This window comes from Balearica regulorum, chromosome 1, assembly GCF_011004875.1.
Source record: "Balearica regulorum gibbericeps isolate bBalReg1 chromosome 1, bBalReg1.pri, whole genome shotgun sequence".
Lineage (NCBI taxonomy): Eukaryota > Metazoa > Chordata > Aves > Gruiformes > Gruidae > Balearica > Balearica regulorum.
The window spans coordinates 100,747,367-100,773,161 of NC_046184.1; the positions used below are offsets into that span (position 1 = coordinate 100,747,367).

At 43.0% G+C, this 25,795-nt stretch overlaps 1 long non-coding RNA gene across 6 annotated transcripts; it reads right to left on the bottom strand.

Moving 5' to 3' along the window:
• Positions 1-723: 723 nt before the first annotated feature.
• LOC142604099 (uncharacterized) lies at positions 724-25,257 on the bottom strand. 6 transcript variants are annotated; one of them, XR_012838000.1, is made up of 6 exons: positions 24,989-25,257; positions 15,243-15,456; positions 12,008-12,181; positions 10,856-10,999; positions 8,599-8,754; positions 724-4,218 (listed from the first exon to the last, which is right to left on the bottom strand). It is a non-coding gene; the product is annotated as an uncharacterized LOC142604099 (long non-coding RNA). The 6 variants fall into 6 exon arrangements; XR_012838001.1 differs by having other exon boundaries at positions 724-2,714; positions 4,076-8,754; XR_012838003.1 differs by lacking the exon at positions 8,599-8,754 and having other exon boundaries at positions 10,906-10,999.
• Positions 25,258-25,795: the final 538 nt, after the last annotated feature.

Consider the following 25,795-nt stretch of genomic DNA (forward strand, 5'->3'; position numbering starts at 1 on the left):
TTTGTCATCACTGAAAATTATGCATTTTCATTACACTGGAATATCCTTCTTTTTCTAAGATCTTACACAAGACAAAAGCGTGATTTCTACCATGATGCAGCTAGGAGAATTCAAATTCAAATGGGAAGTATAGGTCAGGATGCAACAACAGTCATACTGAAGTAAAAGCTCATGAATCATCTCCAGTGTGGCTTACTCAGTGTCAAAACATCTTTTTTTGCTTTTTTGCTTTTTTCCTCTTTTTTTTTTTTTATGTAAAGACAGAGTAGTTGTTATTCATGTAAAAATTCCAGAGAAAACCAAGAGACCATAAAAAATCCATTTTACCCTTTCTGGTGGGGCGGTGGGGGTGGGTGGGGAGACACGGATGGGGACGGACAGACAGACTTTAAAATGCTCAAAAACGGCCATCCAGTGTTTTGGTCACTGGCTTTCATTTCACAACAGATGTAAAATTCCATTTTCTCTGTTTTATGTAACCCGATGGATTGATTAGCAAAAAGTAAGGAGAAGGAGAACAAATGCAAACATACCTCATCTAAATAGCTACATGCATGTGCCCAGTATGATCAAATATGACAGGCCCAACACAATTTGTGTTTCTTTTCTTTAGTAGTGAATTTTAGAAATAAAACACAATGGCTCCCACCATTTTGGATTAGAAAAAGGCAAGTGATTTTCTTCAGGTCCTCAAAGCTCCTTGAATATATGTATATGTATATAAAATCTTAATAAAAATCAGTATTTTTAATCTAGGAGAGTTTCTAAAGACTTTAGTCAAGGAACAGCAGCAGATCAAGATCCTAAGGATGGATGTAAAAAAATTTACAATCTCCATTCCAAAAAGCCACGTAGTATAAGGCAGAGGCTTTAAATGATAGCACAGCCCTTCGCCATCATTTGCAGCCACAGGAAATTAAAGAGCTGAAATTGAAGCTGACATGCAGAGCTAAGCATAGTGCTGCCTGCAGCACGTTATTTCCACCATGTCATTGCCTACGGACCCATGAAGCCTGCGGTCCGTTCATCAATAGATCTGCTGCTGGCTTGCAGACTGACAACCTAAAGCTACTTGGATGCCGCAGACCCCAAAAGGCAGAGGTTGGCGAGCAGGCTGTCCGTGAGGCCGGTTACCAGGAGCAGCCCGGCAGCTGGGGCAGAGAGCTCAGCACAGGCGGAGCGATGGAAGCTAGCTGCCCACGAGCTCCTCGCCGCTGCGGCTGGGCTGTCACTGCGTCCTCGCTGCTGCGGCTTCTGGGCCAGCTTTAGCGTCTCACAGAAGTGAGACCATGCAGAAATTGTTGGCCATTCGTTAGAATAATCTGAAAAGGGGAAACTGATTTCCCTCTTCCTGCGACATCCCCTCTCTGTCATTGCCAGAGAAAATACTCTGCCGGAGCCCGACTCACGCAGTTGCTTCCTAATCCACGTCCAAGAGCAGCCTGGCTGCAGGGGATGGGCAGGGAGGGGATCGCAGCTATCTTGCCTTAACACCCGGTGTGGAGGTCAGCCACGCTGCTGTCACTGCTGGGCAGACCTTACATCCATCTCCCCAGCGTAGAGGACAGTGGTGAACCCAACAGTAGTGAGGGGAAGGGGAAAGAGGAGGCCATCATCAAACGCGCGCGCGCTTCATGTGTTAGCCTTCGCGCATAGCTGAAGTCAACACACTCACAACATGACTGCTTAAATCTAGCATCTAGAGTAAAATTAATTACATTTCTGCTTATATCTTGTTTCATACCTCCAGCAAGATTAAAAAGAGTTACAGAAAGGCACTTTTACATTTATTCAAAAATCGAAAATACAATTTTCTTCAAAAAGGAGAAGCCTTTTCTGGAGACTGAATTGGGATGATAGAAGAGACTATTCTCAGAAGTATCTGATATGAAGGGAGTTCCACCATGAAATGAGTTGTTAAATACTCATCAAAATAACAATTTTTCTTACATTACTTAGCTCTAGGGTTTTTTAAAAAAAAAAAAGATAAAGTGGTGGTGTTCTACCAGGGAAATCTGTTCAGCTGTGAAGGATGATCAGGAACAATGTCTCCTGAAAGCTAAACTTCTCCTGATTGTTATCTTGAAAAATGGAGGAGTCTGCTTCATTCAGATTTTTTCCTAAATTTAGTCTGGCCTGAAACCAAGACACAATTTCTCCGCCAACTCCATGAGATTTCCTGCCAGTTAATAGCACACCATACCTAATGAGCATTGAGAACTCTGGGACACAGTTCTCTGGAATCCTTCAGACCTCAAGGTCATGCAAACACCCCAAAACAGCCTGTAAACTTCCACTGCAAGTCCTCGGGTCCGGTCAATTTTAAGCAGGTGGAAGCATGGGTCAAAACTTAGGGGTTTTTATAGCTTCTCTGTGGAAATAGCACTGATTACAAATGAGTTAAAAGACCCGCTCTATTTTGAATTTGATACCATAATTATTTAAGTTTGGTTAAGTGGAAACTTTGTGTTATTGTAGCTTTTAATTAGTTGTACAGATGCATGTTACATTTCCTTGTAAGCCTAGCCCATCTTACCTGATCTTGCAGGTCTGAGTTCCTCTTCTTTTGTCAGTGTTGAAACTCATTACTTCACACACTGTTTGGAACTGAGAAAGTACAGGTTTTCTGCATTTCCAGGGAGGACCACTGCATAGTACAGGAGTTCCACCCTTCTGTGCTCACTTTCCAGAAATCAAAATGAAGCGTTATAGGACTGTTGTGAAATGAGAAAGGCATCAAAAAACCTGTATTTGGGAGGAAGAATTGTTGCTACCTCGGCAGATTAAAGGTACAGAGAGTGTGGTCTTGGCTTCTACTGGGGAACCAGAAAGAAATTTATCATCCCAAGGTTGAAAACATGAGATGCAATAGGCAGGCAGATATCTTCCTTATGAAAAGTCAGTACAGACCATATACCAAGAACAGGCTGTAGAAAATTGGTACAGAACATTGATCTGGAGTTTGAAATCTTAAATAAGTTCACCCAGGAATTCAAGGTCTGAATCAGGAAGATTAAATAAAACAGCCTAAAAAGCTATACTGTGCTCTTGCCTTATTTTTGACAGCATTATTTTTTATTTCTTGTCTTCTTCCTCTGTGTTGACATGGTGGTTGCTCAGACCTCAAGTTGATACCAGGTATGCACGGTGTAGAGAGAGAGAATCAGCAGACTCAACTGGGCAGGGAGGAGAGTCTTCTGAAGGCAATCACTTCAGGCATGGTTGATCCAGGAGTCAAGGTTGTGCAAAACCCCTGAAATACCATGTTATTTTAAAAACAACAACTTTGAGTAACTCTCTGATCAACATCACTCGCAGCAGGAGGGAGAAGATGCTACATGCTGAATAATCAGTTGTAAAGAGGTTATGTGATTCTCCCCTGGTACCCTCGCATTTCACATGTCTGTAGCGTCAGATCTTAATTTACCATCTACACTGTACAGACTGGGCATTGGCAGAGAAGTACCACTCTGGAGAACAGATTTGAGGACCTAGTTTCAGTCCCTCCCTCCCTCCACCAGTTTATAAATAGAGATTTTTAAAAGGCGATGGTGTAAAGAGGCACTCCCTCCACTGCTCCAAAGGACTGCTTAGAGTCACTGCCACAAATGATGCTCCTTCTAGCCTCCAGCTCCAGGACTTTTCCCATGACTCCCAGCTGACATTTTCTCCTTGTCCTGTAGGTCTCAGTTTAGATGGATTTTCTCCATTTTTAGGAAAACTAGCCTAAAAATAAACTAACCTGTTAGCACCCAAGGTAAAACAGGGAGAAGGAGAGGAGCAATGTGGAATGGAATTTTGGTGCTGGATATTGCCTGTATCCTCATGTCTTTCCCTGTGGGCTGGGGCTGCCCAAGGCCACTTGCTCCAGCAGCGTCTTCTCCTCAGAACCTTGGAAGAGTCTCTGGGACAATCCTGTGATAAGACTTGCTGATAAAAAGCTGCCATTCACCTCTTGCTTGAATCTCAGCAGTCCTCTCTCCTAGTCCCACTGAAAACCATTACTATTTATACAAAAAGACCATAATTGACCCGGCAAGGCTTAGAAAATTTTGGATGTTTGGGCAAAACTCACAGGAGGATGACAGGCATACTCTGCAGCTGGACAGCAGGTGGTCAGTAGTGATGAGCCAGCACGACAGAAAGGTGTGGCAAGGATCACCAGCTCAAATGCAAGGTACAACACAGTGAGAAGTTGAGTACATGACTGCTTGGTTCCTGCAATAGTTAGACAGTGGGGGGGCTAGGAGAGACAGAATTTAAGAGAAACACCGTACACAAACGGAACTGGCAGCTATTTTGCACAGATCACTTTTGAGAACATTTTAATTCCCTAGTTTTAAAGAAATGTATTTCCCCTGCTTTCTTTCTTCCATACATTACATCGAACAGCCCTGCCAGCTCCCATGTGAGTGAGCGTAGGGGACTATTGCTCATTCCTAGCCATATGTTTCTGTCAGATGTTTATTTGCACAAGTGACAAATCATTCTGAGCCTTTGAAAAGCCAGCGGAGGCATTGCCGTTCTCCACTCCTACCTCATTTCTGCAGTCACAGCCTGGGCTGCAGTCAAGGAGCGGGCAGCTCCCAGGCAGGCAGGGAGAAGGAACAAGACCCACAGGCCAGGCAGGTGTGGGCTGTGGAGCAGCACACTTACACTGCAAAGGGAGATGCTCCAGAAGTAAAGCGACCCCTCAGTAGTTACAGAAGCACCAATCACTCTAGAGACGAAGATGTTCCTTTCTGAGAAGGAAAAGCTAGGGAGGAAAAGGAGAATGGTGAAACTGAAAGTCTGGCATCTCTGCTTCTGCCCCTCTCTGTTGGACTATCAAAGGATTTTTAAACTTCTGCAATTAAGACCTTGTATCCTCTTAGTATCATTATCCTTAGCCACAGTGAGGCAAATGAACCTTAAAGGTAATGCTTCAGTTTTCCCTGTGTCTTTGGGTTTTTTTAAAGAGTAAAGGCCCTATATAAATGTACTTTTGATGTCCATGTTACCTACTGGTAAGTCTGGATGCCCACAAGACCTTAAAACAAAGAAAGTTTCTGCCACATACAGAAAAGGGAAAGAAGCAATCAGAGAGAAGCTGATGAAAGGGACAGCTGTAACAAAGATTTAGAGGGTATCACAGAATGAGATGTTCACTTTGGGGTGTATCCTTGCTACAAGCTCTGATGGAGACAGTGGTTCTTTTTTAAGGCATGTTTAACTCCTGAAACTAATCTTGGTAGCTCTTAATTAATTAGAGACTGGTCCTACCCAGCAGCATCACCGTGAAAAGGAGGCAGAGAAAATTTGCTTTTCAGTGCAGAATTTCTTCTCCCAAGGAAAAAACCACAGGTTTTTGCTTTTCTTTGTTGTGAAGAGAAGATGGAGACTCCAGTATCTTAAGGGAGTTGGGGGGTGGTGGGAAGTGGAATAGATCCCTCTGACAGTCTGGCCATCCCGGCGTCCATACGTTAAGGTATTGCTAATTATTCTTGAAACCCAGTAAAACAGTTATTTTCTAGGAATTTGTGATTTGCTAGGTGTTACTCCCGGCTTTCAGGAGATTCAATTTTCTGCAAAGATGTCAGTTGTGCTAAGAGCTTGGTCTTTGCAATACCTTGGCGAAAGGTAATCCATTTTGCACTCTTCTTAAACCATCCCTTCATTTCCTTTGCTTCTCATGTCCTAGTGTTCTCTCCATTATTTTCAACTGCTTTATCTTCTTGGCTTACAAGTGCTGTACTTCTCTAATCTTGGAAAAATTGCCCTTCCTCCTACTCTAACTTTCTGACTTTCAGTAAATTAGCTGGTGCCTCTATGACAACAAAATTGATCGTATCTCCTCAAGCTGTCTCCGTAGGTCTCGGGCAAGCTGTCTGTTCATGGGACCTTGTCTTCCCTGACAGTTCGCTTCCTGGTTTTCCTCCAGTACACTTCAACAGTGAACTGCTAAGTTAAGAGAGACATTTCTGGTGCTGTTTTACCTGATTGTTCTGCCACTTCCATGAACATTTCCTTCCCTGGCTGTCAATGATTGCTCTCTTTTTTATCCTGTCTGCTTCACAGACTGCTCTGACTTGACAGACCTCAAGTTTTGCAACTTTCTGTTTGTTTTTCACCCAGCATCAGTGTTTCCCCTATCTTTTACTTGTTATGTTTTCTCACCGGAGACCTCTCACTCTCTAACTTCGCCCGGCAGCTCTGTGCTGCTAACTGCCAAATTCATCTCTCTTTAGCTCATCTCCACAGCCCTGGATAGCTTTGTACCTCCAGCCATTTGCTTAAGATCTTCTCATTTGTTTCTCGCACAAAACTGGATTAAAAGATCTTTACTTTTGACATCCAGGTGTGATAGCTAAAATACAAGTGGTAATTCAGCTTTTACACTCCTTCCCCTCAGTTTAAGCAGCTCAAACAAGTCAGGCAACAGATTTCATAACCAAATGTTGTAGACTTGTTGCTTATTTTTCTAATTAGGCCAGTTGAGAAAGATTGCTCCTCATATTTTCCAACAGCATTTAAAGCCATTAACTGTTCCACGAAGGAGGTGGGTGTCTGGCTGCAAACCTGCGGTAAGGGTAGAAGAGCAGCCGTTCCTAACATTGAGCTCTTCAGCCAAACCAGCACTTTGAGCAGGCTTTAAAAAGTAGTAGTATTATTATCATCATCATCTGGATACTCTTACCTAGTAGGATGTAGAGAAAATGAAGGTGAGCAGACTACCAAAATACCTGCTAATTAGCCTTAGCTTCCTCCACTATCAACCTATGAGTGGAATATAGTCTGAAATCATTTGGCTTGGGAGGCCTGTAAACATCATTAACTGTTGAATTAACTGCCTTGTCCTAGCAGAGCACTTTTTGAACCATAGGGATATGTTTGGCCTTTCATAAAGAGGTGCTCTGTCACTGCACTTCTGCAGACAGCAGGAATCCAATACTGCTGTCAAGTCAGTAGCTCAAACTGAAATGAGGGACACTTGAGTGGAGCACAAGGAGAACGAAGACCGCACTGTCCAAGTGTAGACCAGAGATCGATCAGACTTTCTCAGCCCAGAGGAAGCAGGCTCATTTGCTCCTGCAAATTAAGGTTAAAAAAGTCTTCTGATTTGGAGTCAGAAAAGCAGTCATGGCCAGCAAGGCTGTCTCCCCACCTCCTATGGAGCAATACATCCACTAATCTCACAGGAGTGGGAAAAAAAAAAAGCAACCAAAACCCAAAACACACCAACAAAAAGCACCCCACTTTGCTAGTGATTTCTGTATGCAGCAGGCTGGGCTTTTATCTTTGCTCTGTTCACGACAGCTGCATTAGGACTAGACAGCTGTCAATCCCCTTTCCAGAGAGAGCGCTGTAATCTCATTTATTCTCAATTTCTGGAGAGCATAGTTCTGTTCTAAACATCTTTTGATAGCACTGAGAAGCACCTGTTGAATAAGAGGAAAAAAACCTGTGCAGACAGGCCAACTCAAGGAAACTAGAGACACCCTTGCTGAGGGGAGAGACAACCACCCACCGGTCCATGCTGACGCCCTAGCCTGGTTCAGTACCTCTCGCCTCAGGCACCAGCGTGGCCTTTCTTCTGAATGGATTGCAACTGGCTCAAAATTTCTGTTTGTAATCAGCTTAGCAATATTCTGCCTGCTCCACACACACGGTAATTTTCATCCACAGCCACACCACAAATTCTTTACCGCTAGCTGTGCAGCTATCAGCTTCTTAGTGCTCTAAATAGCTCCCGTGCGTCACATTTGAGCGGCTCCCCTGCTCTCAGCTGACATTCCCAGCCCACAGAAATCTGAATATTCCTGCACAGCTCCTCAGTTCGGGAAATCTAGAAATAACATGTTATTTTACTATTTATTTCTTTGCAAGTTTTGACTTGTGGATCTTCTGGAGATAGTAAAAACAGGAGAAAACCCTTGCATGTACAACGCTTCAAGTCAACAGTACATGACTGTGCTTTTTAACTGGTTCACGGGCACATTTGTCACCACAAGGATAGCTGTTGCCTTGTGTAAGAGGAGCCTAGATAATTTGGCCATAGACTTAGAGAGGTTGGCTCTAATTTCAACTAAAAATACATTTGCATTCCTTCTGCCTTATTCTTAAACACACAGCTTCCCTCTCACAGAGGTACAACATTTGTGCACTCCTTTCCCCCTTGTCCAGACTTTCTTTACTCACCACTTCTCCTAAACAGGACACAACCCTGCGTCCCTCTTTCCCAGCTCCCACTTTCAGGCCCCATCTTTCTCCCAGGTAACAGCGATACAGATTTAACCCCCGAAAACTTGCCTACAAATGAAAGACCTACTATCCCCACAACAGCCATAACACTCCAGTGGTTGGTGCAAAGTTAAACATCAAATGTGCGGTGCGATTCTGTGGATGTGAGTTAAAACAGAATTGGGTTTGAAATTTGCTAAATTTTTATTGAGTGATCACCCTTCTCACAGGGGGAAGATTAAGTGCCGAAGCTGAGGGTACTCAGCAGTACTGGTGCTGCTGGTTCCATTTGCTTCCTTACTCATTTGGATGCTGAAAGAGACATAGATTTAGGATTGAGTTTGCCACCTGAAAATCCCAGCCCCTGGGTACGGCTACCTGAAGCCTGCAGACAACCTGGAAGCGTAGTTGAGATGTAGTTGAGATCCCCCCGTAGGGACGTCCCATCCTCCTAAGGCTGTGCAGCAATAGAACTGCACAGTAAGCGCTTTGTAGGGGAAATTGAGAAGTGTTGTCTCCTCCAATTACCGCGCACTGCAAATGAGAATGCAAACAAGTTATCTGGCAGTTAACAGCAGAATGAAAGTTAACATCAGTCCATTTTTTCCCATCCTAACGTAATCTCACATCTTTTTCAATCTGTGTCCCAGAAACTATGAAAGTGATAGATCTGTGATCTGTCATTGCTCTTAAACAAGAAAAAGTGAGTAAAAGGAGGATAGGTATGACCTTTGTGAAATTTCTTCACATTTCACATCTTCTAGGCAGAGACACTGGGAATCAATTCTTCCCTTTAAATTAAAAAACGAAACAATCAAAACAACCACCTCACTTTTCCCAGTGTTTGGTTTGGAAGAACTAACATAATTTGGAAAAGCTGGCTTAATGCATTTGTTAAAAAAATGATAAAATTTCCTAACAGTGCTTTTGCCCTCTCAGTAATTAATAGATCCAAGTAATTTTAACTGGATATGATTTTTTGTCTTGGGTTTATTTTCTTCTATTGCTGATTCATTCAAAGCCCTTCAGTATCTTTGCAAGTTTCTAACAAGAAAATGTGTTTTCTCCACTAATAATTATTGAATAAGGTAATTTGGATTATTAAATGTTCTCCAAGCCCACTTTCCTGTGGTTTATGAGCTCTTGCTAGCTTCAGTCATTGGGAGAAAAATGACTGAGGCACATAAGACTCCAGTAAACAGTACTTATTAGTAGCTACAAAAAGCCACACAAGTGATATTAAAAGTTTAGTATTCTGAGACCAGCAATTATACAAATTTTATGCTAAAATGCTTCTGTAAAATATAAATAAAGTCCACTGGGATTTTTTTAAGCATGAGAATGTTTTTCCTGGAGAAAACATTAGCGGCACCGAAAGAGCTGTGTGCTGACTCTGGGGACCTGTTTTGCTGAAAGCAAAGATGGGGAGGTGACCAGCTGGCTCAGAGATGTTGAAAAGGCTTAGAAAACCCTATTCTTCTGTTGCTGATTTTGGCATTAGTGTGTTGGCTTGAAAAGTCATGGCGTGATCTGGAACCTTTTCTCACTGGCCAGCTGTGACCGCAGGCAGTTTCCATTTTGCAGCTTTTTGGCAGCATTTGTAAAACTGTTAATGTCTGCGAGTACAGTTGCTGATACCTTAAGTGCTGCAGACACTGAAGGGTCTCATGAGAGAGACTCGTTGCATATATAGTGTGCAAAGGCATTATACGTATCTATAAATCCAACATGTGTACTTCATCTTGGTTTTCTTCTGCTGTAAAGTTGATGTTCATCTGCACCATTCAATACATAATTATTATTTTTAACACGTGCATTTCTTTAGCTATCGTTGTGTACCAGTTTTTTGCTCACACATTACATTTTATATTAGTTGTCCTCTGTGTTTGATACATCATTTTAGGAATACAATTATTTTCTGCTGGTGTCTCCACCACTGAGTCATATAATGAAATTTAGCCTTAAAACCATTACAACAGGAGACAATTTATGAAACACTAAATAAGAAGCCCTCCCACCCCCAAGAATTGCCTAAGACAAGAACAAAAGGAGTAATCACGGGTGATAATTGCATTGTCTCATTCCATTTTCTTCTGAAATCTTATTACAGCTGTCCCAAGAAAACATGCATTATACAATCCAAGTAATGAAAGAGTAATTCTAAAAGCTAATTGTCTATAAAAATCTAGAGTTGATCCTTTACTCCTTGGAAATAGGGAGGTAATTGCATTGGAGTGCCAATTCATGGAGATCATCACCAGAATATTATATCCAGGTTTAAAGTACCAACTTCTCTATCTCGTAAGGTGTTGGAAGAATAAAATTATTAAAATATTGCACTGAGAGTATTCCAACACAGACATGACTTTTCATTCTTTATGAGAAGTCTTTATTCTTTACTGTCTCTATGTCTGAGAGAAAAATGCATGCAAGATACAATGGCTAAAAACTGCTGAAAAATTCCATGACCTGGGGCAGGAGGATCAGACAAGCTGATCATCCTGGCACCTTCAAGCCTTAAAATCTATTAAACTGATACACCAGTTAGGAAAACAATAAGATATCTTCAAGAATACCTTCCAAGACACGGGAAAATAGAATGAAAAAAGGAAACGTATCACAAACGGTTACATACAAGTGATTTTTTGTTGTTCCATTGATCATCTTTCATGCCACAGTAGTTACCTCAAATTGCAGTAGTGAGGTGGTTCCAGAGAGTCTGATCGAAGACCAGGCCTGGAAATAGGCTCTTCGCCCAGCAAGCCTTGTCTTCCAGCTACTGCAAAAGAGAGCAAAAGAAAATGAGAAGAAACATTGCTGTTCACCAAGGGAAATAAGGATACCAAAGATTTGGCCTGAAATGCTTTCTGACTGGAATTTAACCCTGTGAAAGAAAACGTATCAACTCTGCTTGGGAGTGGCTGAAGAAAGTGTTAAGAAAGGAATGTGAAACAATACCTTAAGCTATCCGTCGTTTTTTCCACAGGTTCCCCCCCCAGGAGAAAATCATTAGGAGACTAAATTTGGACTCCAGCGCGCCTCTTATCACTGCCTCTGCTACCCCCATGGCCCCAAGTTGATGGTACAACAGAAAGAGTCTGACAGCCAAAATGCTTTGGGAATTCAGCTGACATCTACATATCTCTGCTGAGAGGTATCACATGAATGTCTTGATGCGGATCAGCAGTATAGACATTTAACAGTGACATTTTTATGTAGACCATATTTAATAGACCAGAAGAAATACACCGACATGAAGTACCACACACATGCTTTCATAGCAGAAAGAACCAGCCATGCTTATTTCATGAAAAAGAGAGAAAACAACCCTGAATCCAGTTATTACGTACATCCTAGTAGACAAGTACCATAATTATGCGTCTTTACAAATAAAACTATGGACTGGTAAGTATAATCCTGTAGAGTAAAATTCAACTTTGCTTGGTGCAAAGGCAGAAGAGGTTCCATAAACGTAGATGTACGTGAGAAAAATCATATCTAGGAATTTGTCTTGTCTGAAGATAGATCACTATGCATATGCAAATCATTGTATATAAAACAGAAGTTACAGATTATTATTTTTTTCCCCAGGGAAAAAAAAATTAAAACCAGATGCAGTAATTAATTTCTCAGTGCTTTAGTGAAATGCTACTGCCCAAGTCAGGTCACACAATCGTAATGGTTTCTCAAGTGCAGTCATGGTGTGAACAGTTCAAAAGTTAGAGAAGGTTGTTTGACTGATAAAGTGTTATGTAGGGTTTAAAAAAAAAAAACAAACTAAACCCACCTGATTATCTTTTACTTTCATTGGAATACCCTGAGGATAATGGCAAATGTTCTTTTTATCCAAGAGAATAGCATGTCTTCTAGTAGCCTGAAGAGTTGTACAGTCCTACTGTCGTGGTTTAATACCAGCCAGCAACTAAGCACCACACAACCGCTCGGTCACTGCCCTCCCGCCCTGGTGGGATGGGGGAGAGAATCAGAAGGGTAAAAGTGAGAAAACTCATGGGTTGAGATAATGGCAGTTTAATAGGGAAAGCAAAAGCTGTGCACACAAGCAAAGCGAAACAAGGAATTCATTCACCACTTCCCATGGGCAGGCAGGTGTTCAGCCATCTCCAGGAAAGCAGGGCTCCATCATATGTGTAATGGTTACTGGGGAAGGCAAATGCCATCACTCCAAACATCCCTCCGCTTCCTTCTTCTTCCCCAGCTTTATATGCTGAGCATGACGTCACATGGTATGGAATATCCCTGTGGTCAGTTGGGGTCAGCTGTCCCGGCTGTGTCCCCTCCCAACCCCTCGTGCACCCCCAGCCCACTGGCTGGTGGGGTGGTGTGAGGAGCAGCAAAGGCCTTGGCTCTGTGTGAGCGCTGCTCAGCAGGAACCAAACCATCCCTGGGTTAGCAGCACTGGTGCCAGCACAAATCCAAACCGTAGCCCCATGCTAGCCACTGTGGAGAAAATTGACTCTGTCCCAGCCAAAACCAGCACACTCACAAAAATGACAAAAAAATGTGATCCCAGGTTTTGATCCAAATTTAGTTTGAGTAGGTGCAGGATTTCGATTCTGTGCCTTTAAAAACTGGCAGTTTAGCAAAAATGTCAAGCTGTATAATTTCCCACTGGCTAGAAAAATACTGCTGATGATCTCTCAAGTAAAACAGAGCAAAAATCCTTATCTCACACAAACAGTAAGTATTTTCTTTTCTTCTGTGTTATATAATAAGAAATCAGGTGCATTCTTTGCTATTCATTGTATGCAAACTGCAATATAACATTGGGAAATACTGATTCCTTATTTCAACTGCTGACTTTTAAGAGCTCCCCCCAATATGTATCTTGGTTATAGGATTGAACATTAATCTATAAAAAAGGCTTAGAATTCGATTACTACACACTCAACACAGATTAATTAATCTGCAGATTCAACTACACAAAATCCCTGAACTCATCCCTCAAGTAAGGCTGTTGATAAATGAATAAAACTGGCACGTTTGTCCTGGACTTTTCAGGTTGTGCCACACAAACAGATGAAATGGAGCCCAGAACGAATGGACGTGTCCTACAAACACTGTCCCTTGCAGCTCAAAGCCACGGTCTTTAAACCCAGTGCATCCATCAGCTGGTAACAGCTTCAAACAAGAAGCAGAGGGGGGGACATGCCGGATTTAAACGGTACAGGGTTTCTAATTTGAGATGTTTATAGAGGAGCAGAAAGCCTGAGTGGAGTCTTTACAACAGTCACCTTTTCGTGTCACCTCTCTCCTGCCACTCCAAGAGTAAAAATTAAGGAAATAGGAAACCATACTGTGTTGGTTTTGCGTGGCAAGGTTTTGGTAGTGGGGGGGCTACAGGGGTGGCTTCTGTGAGAAGCTGCTAGAAGCTTCCCCTGTGTCTGACAGAGCCAATGCCAGCCGGCTCCAAGACGGACCCACCGCTGGCCAAGGCCAAGCCAATCAGCGCCTCTGTGATAACATATTTAAGAAAGAGAAAAACAGTTAGAGAGCGCTTTTGCAGCCAGAGAGAGGAGTGAGAAGATGTAAGAACATCTGCAGACACCAAGGTCAGTGCAGAAGGAGGGGCAGGAGGTGCTCCAGGCGCCGGAGCAAGATTCCCCTGCAGCCCGTGGTGAAGACCATGGTGAAGCAGGCTGTCCCCCTGCAGCCCACGGAGGGAGGATGAGGGGGTGTAGAGATTCCACCTGCAGCCCATGGAGGACCCCACGCCGGAGCAGGTGGAGACACCTGAAGGAGGCTGTGGCCCCGTGGGAAGCCCGCGCTGGAGCAAGCTCCTGGCAGGACCTGTGGATCCGTGGAGAGAGGAGCCCACGCCAGAGCAGGTTTGCTGACAGGACTTGTGACCCCGTGGGGGACCCACGCTGGAGCAGTCTGCTCCTGAAGGTCTGCACCCCATGGAGGAGACTCACGTTGGAGAAGGCTGTGAAGGACTGTCTCCCGTGAGAGGGACCCCACGCTGGAGCGGGGGAACAATGAGTCCTCCCCCTGAGGATGAAGAAGCGGCAGAAACACCGCGTGAGGAACTGACCGTAACCCCCACTCCCCGTCCCCCTGTGCCGCTGGGGGGGGGCGGAGGTTGAAGCCGGGAGTGAAGTTGAGCCCGGGAAGATGGGAGGGGTGGGGGGAGGTGTTTTTAAGATTTGGTTTTATTTCTCATTCCTCTACTCTGTTTTGCTTAGTAATAAATAAGATGAATTCCCTCTCAAAGTTCGGTCTGTTTTGCTCACGATGATAATTAGAGAATGATCTCTCCCTGTCCTTATCTCGATCCGTAAGTTTTCTTTCATTGTACCTTTTCTCCCCTGTCTAATGAAAGAGGGGAGTGATAGAGCGGCTCTGGTGGGCACCTGGCCCTCAGCCAGGGTCAACCCACCACAGATACTCAGCCTTGCATGGTTTAAGGCATGGACTTCTGAAGTGATTCTGCATTGAGGCCCTGCAAGCAAAATGATACTGAAATTGCAAATGGATGATATTGAGAATAGAGGCAGTGGAAATAAACAGGGGGTCAAAAATAGCTTAAAATGGGCCTCAACAGAGACCATGGGCTTGATCTCCACAAGCACACTCTGACCTTTTAGCAGCTGGCACCCACACCAAGTACCACCTAGCTGCCTAAATCGCAGCCCTCCCGGCAGCCACCCATGCCCTCCAGCTTAGCCCAGGCAAAGCTTCAGCCAGGGGCGGTGAGGGAGCCGGGGCGAGGGTCTCTCCCAGGTAGGTAGTACTCCGTCTGCACAGTATTTGAAGGTTGAAGCTTCACAATATCATTGTGAGAGCTATCAGAGCCGAAGTCCTTCCTCCCATCAGAAACTGGGAAAGAAAGACTACGCTCCCCTTTCCCAACACCTACCTCCACTACCATGATTTTTTTGCCATAATGGGACCATGCGTTGTTCGTGATGACAGACCACAAAGTCATGCACGCTGAATTGTGCGGAGAACAGAGGAAGCCTCTCTGTGCTGCAGCTGTTATGGGGTCATTTTTATTCACTCACTTGGAAGAAAGGCCGGTTTGAACTCTTCCCTTTCCAGCCCTCTCCTGTGTTGGTTCCCCTTTGTCTGTTAGCAAAGGGACCTTGCTGGCTCTGCCATTTTGGGGCTGGCTTTCTTGCAAACCCAATTCATAGACGAGAAATTTCAGGCACAACTTGGGAAATCCAGAGGCCGCTGGTGGAAGCTGCTGATACGATTCAAATCTTCATTCATTTACTGTATATAGAATATAAGGAAGAGGAGTCAACTGAAAGGCAGTTTCTAATACTGAAAAAATCACAAAAATCATCCTTGTTTCCAGTTGGGGAGTTAGGGCTTGCTTTTTCCACCTGAAAAACTCACCTAGATTCTCCAGTTGATGTTTAATGATAACAATGACAAATTATTACATAAAATAAGTTTGGGATCTCTGCACATCCACCACAATTTTAACATCCAGTGTATCATTTTTGCATGGCATATCTAATGATACTGATTTTGATGTTTCAAAATGCATCATCCTGACATTTTGCTGTCCTAGACTAGGTCTAGTCCTAGACGTTGGTCTAGTTTCTTGAGCTACACTTACATTTACCAGATCGAGGAGATCTAGCTCACCTGCAATCAGGAAAGGAAAAAACAACACAGATTTTATTGGTACAGTCTGTCTCTGGGAAACCATTAAAATCATTAGACCAGAAATGCATTTTCAGTGGCCTCAGGGCTGGTGTTGGACCCAGAGCCTAGGATGACTCTTACGATTAGGACTAAAAGTCAGGAAATGCAGTAGATAACAGTGAATTCAACCAAAAGGATGACATGTGTGCAGGGTTTCAGGTAGGTTCACTGAGCTTTAAGTACAATTAGAAAATTGGGAAAAAGAAGCTCACTATGCTGTTTTTCTGAGTAAACAAAAAAGATATTTTGTTTTTCCTGAAAAGCCAATTCACTTCATAGTCTGCATTTTTCAGCAAGCGAAGCTGATTTTTTTTAAAAAATACTCTTGTAAAGCCAGGCAAATGCATTAGAAATTGCTAACATTTATCATGTTCCTTGGCAGAATAGTTAGCTACTTTGGTTAAAAAAAAAATTTACACACCGATGGTCTCTCTTAAATAAATGCTGTAAAATAAATAACTGGGGGTGATGAACAAATGAAAAATGAAAACAGAACAAAAGATAAACTAAATATTATTAGTTCTGCAAGAAAATGGCATCCAGATTTAGCTCATGCAATTTTTGTTGGAAGAGAGAGGCTAAAATTATCCCCAGCTAAACCCAGGCTCCTGTATCCTTGTCATTTAGGAGGTCTTTAAGTGACACACAGGCAAAGACTAGAACTGACAATTATTTGCAACAGAAAAAAAGAACAACAAAGCGGAGGTTATAGGAAGAGTTATTTATCTTGCTCATCTGACAGCCCAAATGCAATGAGATTAGGCAGAAGTGCCCAGGCACTATTTACAGGAAGAATCATCTCTTGAAATAGACTTTCATTTTTCCTTTGCTCTGTTGTAATTAGGAATGTAGAATTTCTTTGAAAAAATGAAGGCGTGGGAGAAGAGAAGGTTTCACCTCCTCTTCTTCCTCAGAAAATGAAAATATGAGTAAGAATTGAAAAAAACCTGTCTGCAAAAAATATTTGCTTGCTCAACCTAAAATTTATTTACATTTTTGAAAGCATAGAGTGCGTTGTTCATAATCTAGTTAGTTTATAGGGAGTATATTCGGGTCTGTTTAATAAATATGAATTCTTTACCTTTGAATGATGATAAATCCGTTATCAGAAGTGGTGCTCTGATGCACCCCTAAGAACCTAACCTGAGATACCAGTAACAATTTAAGAAATGCTGCAAGTGGAAAGGAACAGCATAGCTGAGCAGTGCAGGGAACAGGCGGCATACAGAAATTGTCTGTAGATTGCAGATACTGAGGCATATCATGTTTCTGGAAATGATCTTGGAAAATTAATTTCATATAACAACACATTTGTTATAATGGACTTAACACTGCACACTGTATAAAGGAACAACAATAAATGTGATTCAAAAAAACCCCCAAAGCAGTAGTTGTCTAAAACTAAGTTGAGTTTTTTTATACCTATGGTGCTGGTTATTTTTCGGTTTGTTTTGTTTGGTTGGGGTTTTTTTTCCTGATTTCTGCCCTTAGATATGGGAGCCTGCCCCGTGCTCAGGTTCTGTGTACTCCATACAGCTGGCTGACAAAGCACACGCTCTCGCTCATAAGACATGTTCTTGTTGAAACGTGGTCTTGGGCCATGTTGGAACAAGATGTTTCTTCTTTCCTTTTTTCATTGCAAGTTGTTTTGCGAACAGAAAATTCTAAGGACATTTCGTTTTGGAAACATTTCTGTAATGAAATCCGTTGCCTGTGTTCTGAGAGGGGTTTGGTGACTCTGACAACATCGATTCCAGCTCGCAGCTGCCTGGGATCCCAAGTCCTTGGCTCTGGGTGTATTTAAGGCAGCCAAAGAGATTAACTTCCCAGCGAAATGGGAAGCCTTCCCCGTCTCAGCTGGCTGCTCCCCAGAAAGGGCTGTGGGAGCACCGAGTCCCGGGCTTGGGACAATCCACGAGGCTTTCGGGCAGGCTTGGATGACGTGGTTGTTCATCGAACCCTGCACGTTTCAGATGAAACATACCAGGCTCAGTGAACAAATTTGGGAACAAATTAATGCTTTAAATTAAATTTTGCTTCCGACTGGATATCCTCCCTGCTTCCCAGGTGCAGAACCTCCCACGTGCCAACTTGGCCGCCCGGGGAGATTTCTGCATCCGCGTGTCTGCGTGCCTCCCGTGCAGCTTGCTGGCTGTGGGGTACCACCCCCTGAGGCAGCTGAATCCCATCCATCTGCCACCCTCTAGCCCAGAATTTAGCCCAGAAATTGCATTTTTCTTAAGTGCCCCCCATCCTAGGCAGTTACCATAGCAACCCAGGGACCAACTGGCAGATGCCGATCCTGCTGCAGCTCCGCTTCTGTCAGGATACAGCTAAATCACCAATGGACTAATTAGTATAACTCGAAGATACATTTTACGGTCTTTATTGTAAGATCTAAGGTAAATAAAGAGCTCAAGTCATATCTGCACAAACCAACCACATTCAGAACTGTTATTCCCATATCAATCACAAGTAATTACATTTTTGTACCAGCCTTTTTACATTTACTGTATTGAGAAAGAGCCCTAGGAGTGCTCAGTTTTGTTATCACACAGATCACCAGGCAGCACATCTGTGCAGCGACTGTGCTGTGCCAAGACACGCACTCACTCACTCCCTTGCCTCAAGAGAGAATTTGAGGTTGCCAGGATGGAGGAGCATCACTAAGGATTTTGGGTCACCTCCTATTTTTGAAAGGTGTGATACGGGCTGGTGGAAGGGGACTCACCTCAGAAGTGTTAAGGGATCTGAATCCTGGCTTTTATTACTAGGCTGCTAGGGGTTGATAAGCAATTTGTTTCCTCCCTCATGCCCAATTTCTCCATCTGTTAAAGGGGAGTTCTGATGTTGGTGTCTCTCTTTGTAAACTAGATCTAAGAGCATTTTAAAGCAAAGCTGTACAAAAGCCAAATATTAACATCATCACCACTTACATTACCAGTTCAGGTGATCCCAGAGCCCTGTCAGAAGAAGAGGGCAACGTTCGACTTAGAGCGCTACATGTTGCCTGAACATCCCCTGCTTGCTCTCCCGTTGCCAGCAAACTTAGCAATACGCTTCAAAACCCTGGTGGGCACAAATTTGGGGCTCTGGTGCCAGACAGAAGACATTCCCAGCCTCACTCTCCCATCTACTCTTTCTTCAGTAATACATTACAGTGGATTTCCCATGTTTTTCGACTTGCAGTTTCACTGAGATGCCAGTTACCTTTTCGTGGAAAGGAAAAAAGCCTTTTTCTCTTCTAGATGTGTAGCACAGTACAGTTTATTTTCCTGCATAGCTCTGCAACTTGAAAATACTTCCTTATAGCAGTGTCATACGGCCATTACGCAGCCACACAGGAGGCTGTATTAATCTGACAATCAGCTTTTAATGCGGGATACCCCCTGCCCTATTGCGCGCAGGTGGCATTGGAGTCTTTTCCTGCAGCTCAGGACTACACCTAACGGTCTTTTCTACAGCATCCCTCTGTTTTCAGACTATCTTTCAGTGAACCAAAAATCACTGCTGCATTGAGTATTTTCTCCTTCCTTGGGTCTAATTCAGCTTTTCATTTATCCCCACCTTGCTCTCCTACAGCTGCTCTCTGTCTGCTTTCCAGGGAACAAACCGTGTACGTGGGAAGCGGAGACCTTTCTTCTCCTGCACCTCACGTCTGCTCTCTGCCCGCCGCCAACAGTCCACAGGGCCAGGGGTCCAGCTACCCCGGCATCATGGCCTCACTGTCTTACATCATCTTAGTCCCTACACCAAACTGCTTGATAGTCAGCGAAGCAAGGCAAAAGAGATCGTGAGAAGAGGGACGAGAGAAATAATTTCTCAAATTAAATGATGCTCATTCAGTTTCTCATTTCTGTATCTCTTGCCCAGCTCTCCTCTCTAAGAGCATCTAACAGACCAAATTTAGAGCCTCCAGATTGCAATCAAATCTATTCACCACAGTGATGTGAAATTCATGTGGCGTGAATGAAGCTGAATTACTGAGTAATCACATGGATTTTCAGTGTGGTGCGGGGAACTGCGCAACCACCACCGTCGGTGACACCCACGCGCCCGGCGAGCTGCCAGAGCGGGCACGCACGTCACGGTTGTGAAGGACTGAGGGGCTGGGAGTTGCTCCTGCCGTGGTGAGGGGTGTTGATGGAGGCAGCAACTGTAGCTCTGGCTGTGTTTAAAGTCTCCCTGCACTGGGACAGCCATAGCTCCTGCTATGGGGAGGGCCACACTCTTCAATGCACTCATGGCACAACCCTTATGTGCAACGATAGCGGATACACACAGCAATTAATTTTTTGAAGAAAAAAAATTACTTGAGAAAAATTAGAGAGAATTTTGAAGTGCGTCTTGTATTTTACATCCTTGAGCTTGCAAAGCTTCTGTAGTACAACCCACATCCAGGCCAAATGGTTTTGTCACAACACCTAACTTTATTTCAAAAGCCATATTGACTTAAAGATTTACAGAAACCTTCCTTGCTCTTTATAATCCTGCGTTAAGTAGCCACAAGTTGTTTTAGAGCACACCACGTTCTCTTTGAAATGCTCATGAAATGAGACAGATAGCAGTCCCAGACATGTTTTTCCACGTACAAAGTGCTGCATCAGCATCCCATGCCCTCAGAGCTAGCTACTGACAACCATGACAATGTTAAGTCAGGAAGAATTGAAGTGAGAGCACCAATTCATCTTGCACCTACAACCAAATGGTCATCGCACTCTGATGAATAGAAATCCAGTCTAGCAACTTGGAAGGTGTGACGTTCAACTCACCATAAAAGTGTGTTATATTAACTGTTATTCCTTTAGATGATTTAACAATTACAGGTTCATTTTTAACATGTGTTGGTTTTAATCAAATTTCTTCAGCTATGCATGATGATCCAATACAAAAATGAAGATTAGGTATGCGAGAAATGTTATATAGAAAATAGATAAGGAACATCAGAGTCTCAGTACTGGTGAATCTTGCTCAGTGGTGTATCTATCCCTGGAAACAAATGAGAACTGGAGAACAAAAAGGCCAATTAACAATTAATTACTAATTACAGAGCATGAAGCAGCTGTATTCAGTTAGAAACAAATAACCAAGTAATTACTAGAAGACTTGGGTCTATGATAGTCAGTTTCAAAGGTGCAGAGTGGGGCCAGAATTCTTCGTCACAGGGCCGTGACATCGCCATAGCTGCACCTGCTCAGTCAAGTGAGACGGTCAATACACACTGAGGTAAAGGTGCATTTATGCTGGACTCAGAGGGCACATCAGGGTATCATATGAGAGAGGAAAACAATAGAGCATGGAGATGAGCGCACCTGAGGTGTACACATGAATTCCCCCAACAGTTACAGAACTGGAGGTTCACTTGTATTTGTCATCAGAGCAGCAGGATCCTGGGAAGGGCTGGGGTGCAGCACTGTCCACTGATGCTGGAAATTCACAACAGCAACTCTTAATCTTTTTGGCACAAGCTTCACCAGCCACATTTGAGAAGTTGCTAAAGGCAGGGGAAGAATCCTCGAGCTCTCTAGGAGACAGGAATTAGGGAGCTGAGGTGAGGGCTCTGAGGCTACTGGGGATAAAGCAGCTAGAAAGATACCAGGGACTTGCCTTTGGCTTGCCTCGCTGGCTGGGCAAAAGCAGTGCCCAGCTAATGAAGAGAGCCTTGCTCCTGATCCCCACAACCCTGTCTTCCTCCCTCTCGGCTATCCTTCTTTCCCTGCTTGCCAGGACTAAAAATAGTAGCTATGGGCGGTCAGATTGCATGGGGCTAAGGGCAGGTTAGGAAGGAGAAAATTTTAGAAATGGGGTCTGAGCATTGAGTCATCCCACAGAACGGAAGAAGATCCACAGTGCTGTTTGAGAACAGCTGCAGATCCCCTGGGATTTGTTTTCCAGTTAGTAACAAAGCCCACTAACAAACTCTATTTAGTGGGTTTTCACTTAAGTGAGACTTTCCTAGAAATTAGTAGCCATCAGTTCTGACTCTGTCAAATTCCATGGATTATACTAGTGTACAGCTCTCCTCCCACAAAAAAAAAAAAAAAAAAGGGAAGCATGGTAATATGGTGAGTCACAATCAGAAAAAAAGGAGCTTGCTTTAAGAGTAGCATATGCCTGTTCTTCCTATGAAAAGACCTTGGGGGTTTTTAGTAGTTTCAGTAGCAGTAGTTGTTTTTTGGACTTCAGTTTGCTCTACCAGTGAAGGGAAATTAATCTAGAGGAGAATGTTGACAGAAAGTTCTTACAAGGCTCTGAGAAGATAGATGGTAGCTTTTCATCAAAAGAACAAAGCAATTGCAAATAATAAAAGGAACATTTAAAACTAAGGAAAATAAATCTCTATTACCCTAAAAAATAACTCAGACTCAACAGTAGAGAATGTCACTGACAAGACAAACTGGATACTTACACAGATAAAGGCATTTGGCCATGTTGTAATTCGTGAAAATAGCTTAAAATTGATTTAACCCCACGTTTCAAAGACTAAATCAATCTCTATTTAGGCAGGGCAGATGACCTCACCCATGCCTTCTGTGTCAATTCCCAGTACTTCAGCTGGGGCTTTTAGAGTTGGCCTCTTGTAGGGGCGTGACTGCAGACCAGGAGGAATATGGGCTTTGGCCTAACTGGTGCTAATTAACACCTCATTTTTCAACAGAGCTGTCATGTCTGGCCCACGAAACAGTGCAGTATGGAGGATTCCCGAGGATTGTTAGTGAATGGCCTTTGCCGTAGGCCTGAGCCTCAGAGACTGAACCTGGCTCAGTGGTATCTTTCTGTAAAAAAATGACTTTATGGACATGACCACTCAGCTTTCCAAGGCAGCATTTCTGAGCATATTCCCCCATCTCTTACACACATGCTTAGACAATAGCTATTTTGCTGGTGCAAGGACAGTGAAACCTGTATTAATCATTTACTTCTGGAACTTCTTCCTCAAAGACATCCTCTGGGATGTTCTGAAAGAGCTCAAGATGTACACAATAGTCTACCATAACATTTATCTACTGCTTAGGTAAGAAAATTTCACAATAAAAGTGGTGCGGGATGTCATTTACGAAACCTGTCCTACCTCCAGCGGAGGAAGGCATGAAGAACTAGAACTTAAGCAGAGAGCCGTTTCAACAGGCTCAGCATCTTCGACATTTAAACAAGAGATTGCTTCCTACAGCGGCCATCTGCCCGAGCTTCAAGACACCAAATTATTTACCAGGAATCATAGCAACACAACAGATAAGTTGCTTTTGATCTTTGCAATGGTCTTAAGAAATATCCTTTGTAGAAGTGAGCTCAGTGACTTCTGAACCCTTGCTGTAGGTAAGAGCTCTTCCTAGGATGTAAACACTGACAGCAAGCTGTTGCAGGACAGAAGGACCAGCTTAAGTGAATGTACAACCTTCAGTCCGCAAAGTGGGAAAATAAGGCGTTCCCCATATTCTCACTCACCATCCTGCCCATCAAATTTGGGCTGTTACTATTGTGATTAGAAACTAAAGAGTTTACATATGTCTTTTAGTGGCCAGCTAAATCAACTGGTCATTTGATGCTTAACAGAAGTATTGTGGTCAGCTGCTTCTTGGTCTTTTCCTCTCTTTGGCTTACTTGAAAGGAAGAATGATGGTCTCAAGTACTGCATCACTATGGCAGCAATCCAATTAGTATGCAGTACGCACCCCCAGATTTTCGTTTCTGCATGCAGGACGTACGCTTGTACAAACGCAGCACGAATGGTGGCACTAGAGGGAGCTCCTGCAGCATCACCCACCTCAAAGCCTCCAATCCAAAATCAGACCCAGATCACAAGATTTGCTTCTAAAATCGTGAGGTTTTGGATTTTGAGTTGGTTTATTACTTATGTATTAACTTCTATGCACATTTTAATAACATTTTCCAAAATTTTCTTTTGCTTCTCCAAACTCTAGAATTACCAGCATCCCTCCTGCTCCTGCCAACAGCTCCTATTATTGGGTGGTTCTGGGAATTGAGACATAGCTCATTACCTAAATGTTTATCAAAAAAACCCAACCCAAACACTACGGATTTCTTAGTTTTTCTAAAACTGCTTGAAAAGCTTCATTGAAGTTTGAAAAAAAAAAAATTCCAAATATTAAACTTTTGCCCTTATTGAGATTCAACCCTCCTTTTAAATCAGTAAACCCACAGCTAGGCATCTGGAATTCAAGTTAATATTTAGCCTTTGAATAAATAAGACACTTTTTGGGAATAATGTGCCTATTGGGGAAGTCGGGGGGGGGGGGAAGGCATTTACAAGATTGTTGCTTTTGGTTTGTATTATATGCCCTTTTCTGGCAACTGCAGCAGAAGCAGCTTTTTATTTTTAGAAAGACAGACAGCCAGAGCAATAATTTATAAAACCTCTCCAGTGAAGACAACAGGTATCCTCTCCAGGTACTTACTTGAGAAAGAATTTGTTTTCAAAAAGCAAAAGTTAATAATTTCTAAATAAAAAGAGTCAGGCTTCTGTAGAAACACCATGGTCATCCTTTTTGGAAGCAAATACACCTCAGATGTCATCTATAGAGGACCTAACAACTGCATCAAACGTTGTGTTACTGTATTTCATTCACAGAACCGCTCAGGAGCCCTAGCTGGGGAACAGGTCCTCCATCACAACAGAAGCCACACAGAACAGAAATGCGGCTTCATTCCTCTTACTGCTAACAGCCAAAGTAGGCCAGACAACTCTACCTTATATATACACTAAGTACACTATATTTACTGTATAGTTCTTTAAAATCTAATGAGAACTCTGTTATAAATATTCAAGGCTAATTTACATGCGATAGTAAAAAATACTGCTCAGAGCAGTGCTCTGAGCAGCAAGGTTTGAATAGTTCTAGACCACTGTGTTCCACCCTCCCCACATAGGTGTACCACAATATCACAAAATACTCATTCATTTCTTGCTGGTCTAAAAGCTTGCCCAAAACATTATGTCATGAGCAAAAACTAATGTTTTGCTCCCTTCTCCAACAAGAAGGCCACTTAGTCCTTCTTGTATCACCAGAAAAGACAAATACCCATATCGGCTGTTACTTTCACTCCATACCTTAAAAAACAAGCAACTTACCTTGACCGCTTTCACTCCCCTTTGTTCGCTGTAGATATGTTCTCAAACGTTTACCAGATTTCCAGCCTCTCTTGCACTGACCTCCTCTGTGTGCAAAGTTTCCCATTTTCTACAATGCTGCAGTGTTCCAAGACCTCCATTCTTCTCAGCACCCTCTGCCTCCAAAACATTCTCTCCCCTAGTTATTTTCTCCTTTCCGAAATTCACTTCACTGGATCACTTTCAAAGCTTTTATACTTTATTACCTCAGTAAGTTCCCATCTTCTTTTTTTTTTTTTTTTTTTTTTTTTTTTTTACAAAAAAAACCAACTGACCACCCTATCCATCTCCTCACATTTTTCCTCTCCCCTCACGTTACTCTTCCCTTGCCGAAGTATCTTTGCTGCTACTGCTAGCTGAGTTCCATAATTCCTGTTTCTCTTCCTTCACGAATCTCTCTTCTTCTCCAACAGTTTCAGTTTTCCGATCTCCCTTTATTTCTGTGATTTATATCCCTTCCTCAAGTCCTTTCAGCCTGCCTGCATTGTGAATCAGGATATCAGAATGCTGTGATAATGTTCTTTTTCATTTAGCGTGGGGAATTCTTTTGGTTGATGCAAGCAAGGTTTTGTGAAGATTGTCTGACATTTTTATATGTTAATCATAACAGAGTAATAAGGCTTCCAGTACCCTTGTCCACCCAATTTAGAATTCTTCTCGACGTTCACAGTTCCCAACAGAGCCTCGTGGTGCCTGCCATCCTTGGCAAGAACAGCCATTGAGTAAAGTTGCTCTTTTCCCTGCTCCGCTTTCCTTCCTTCGCTTCCT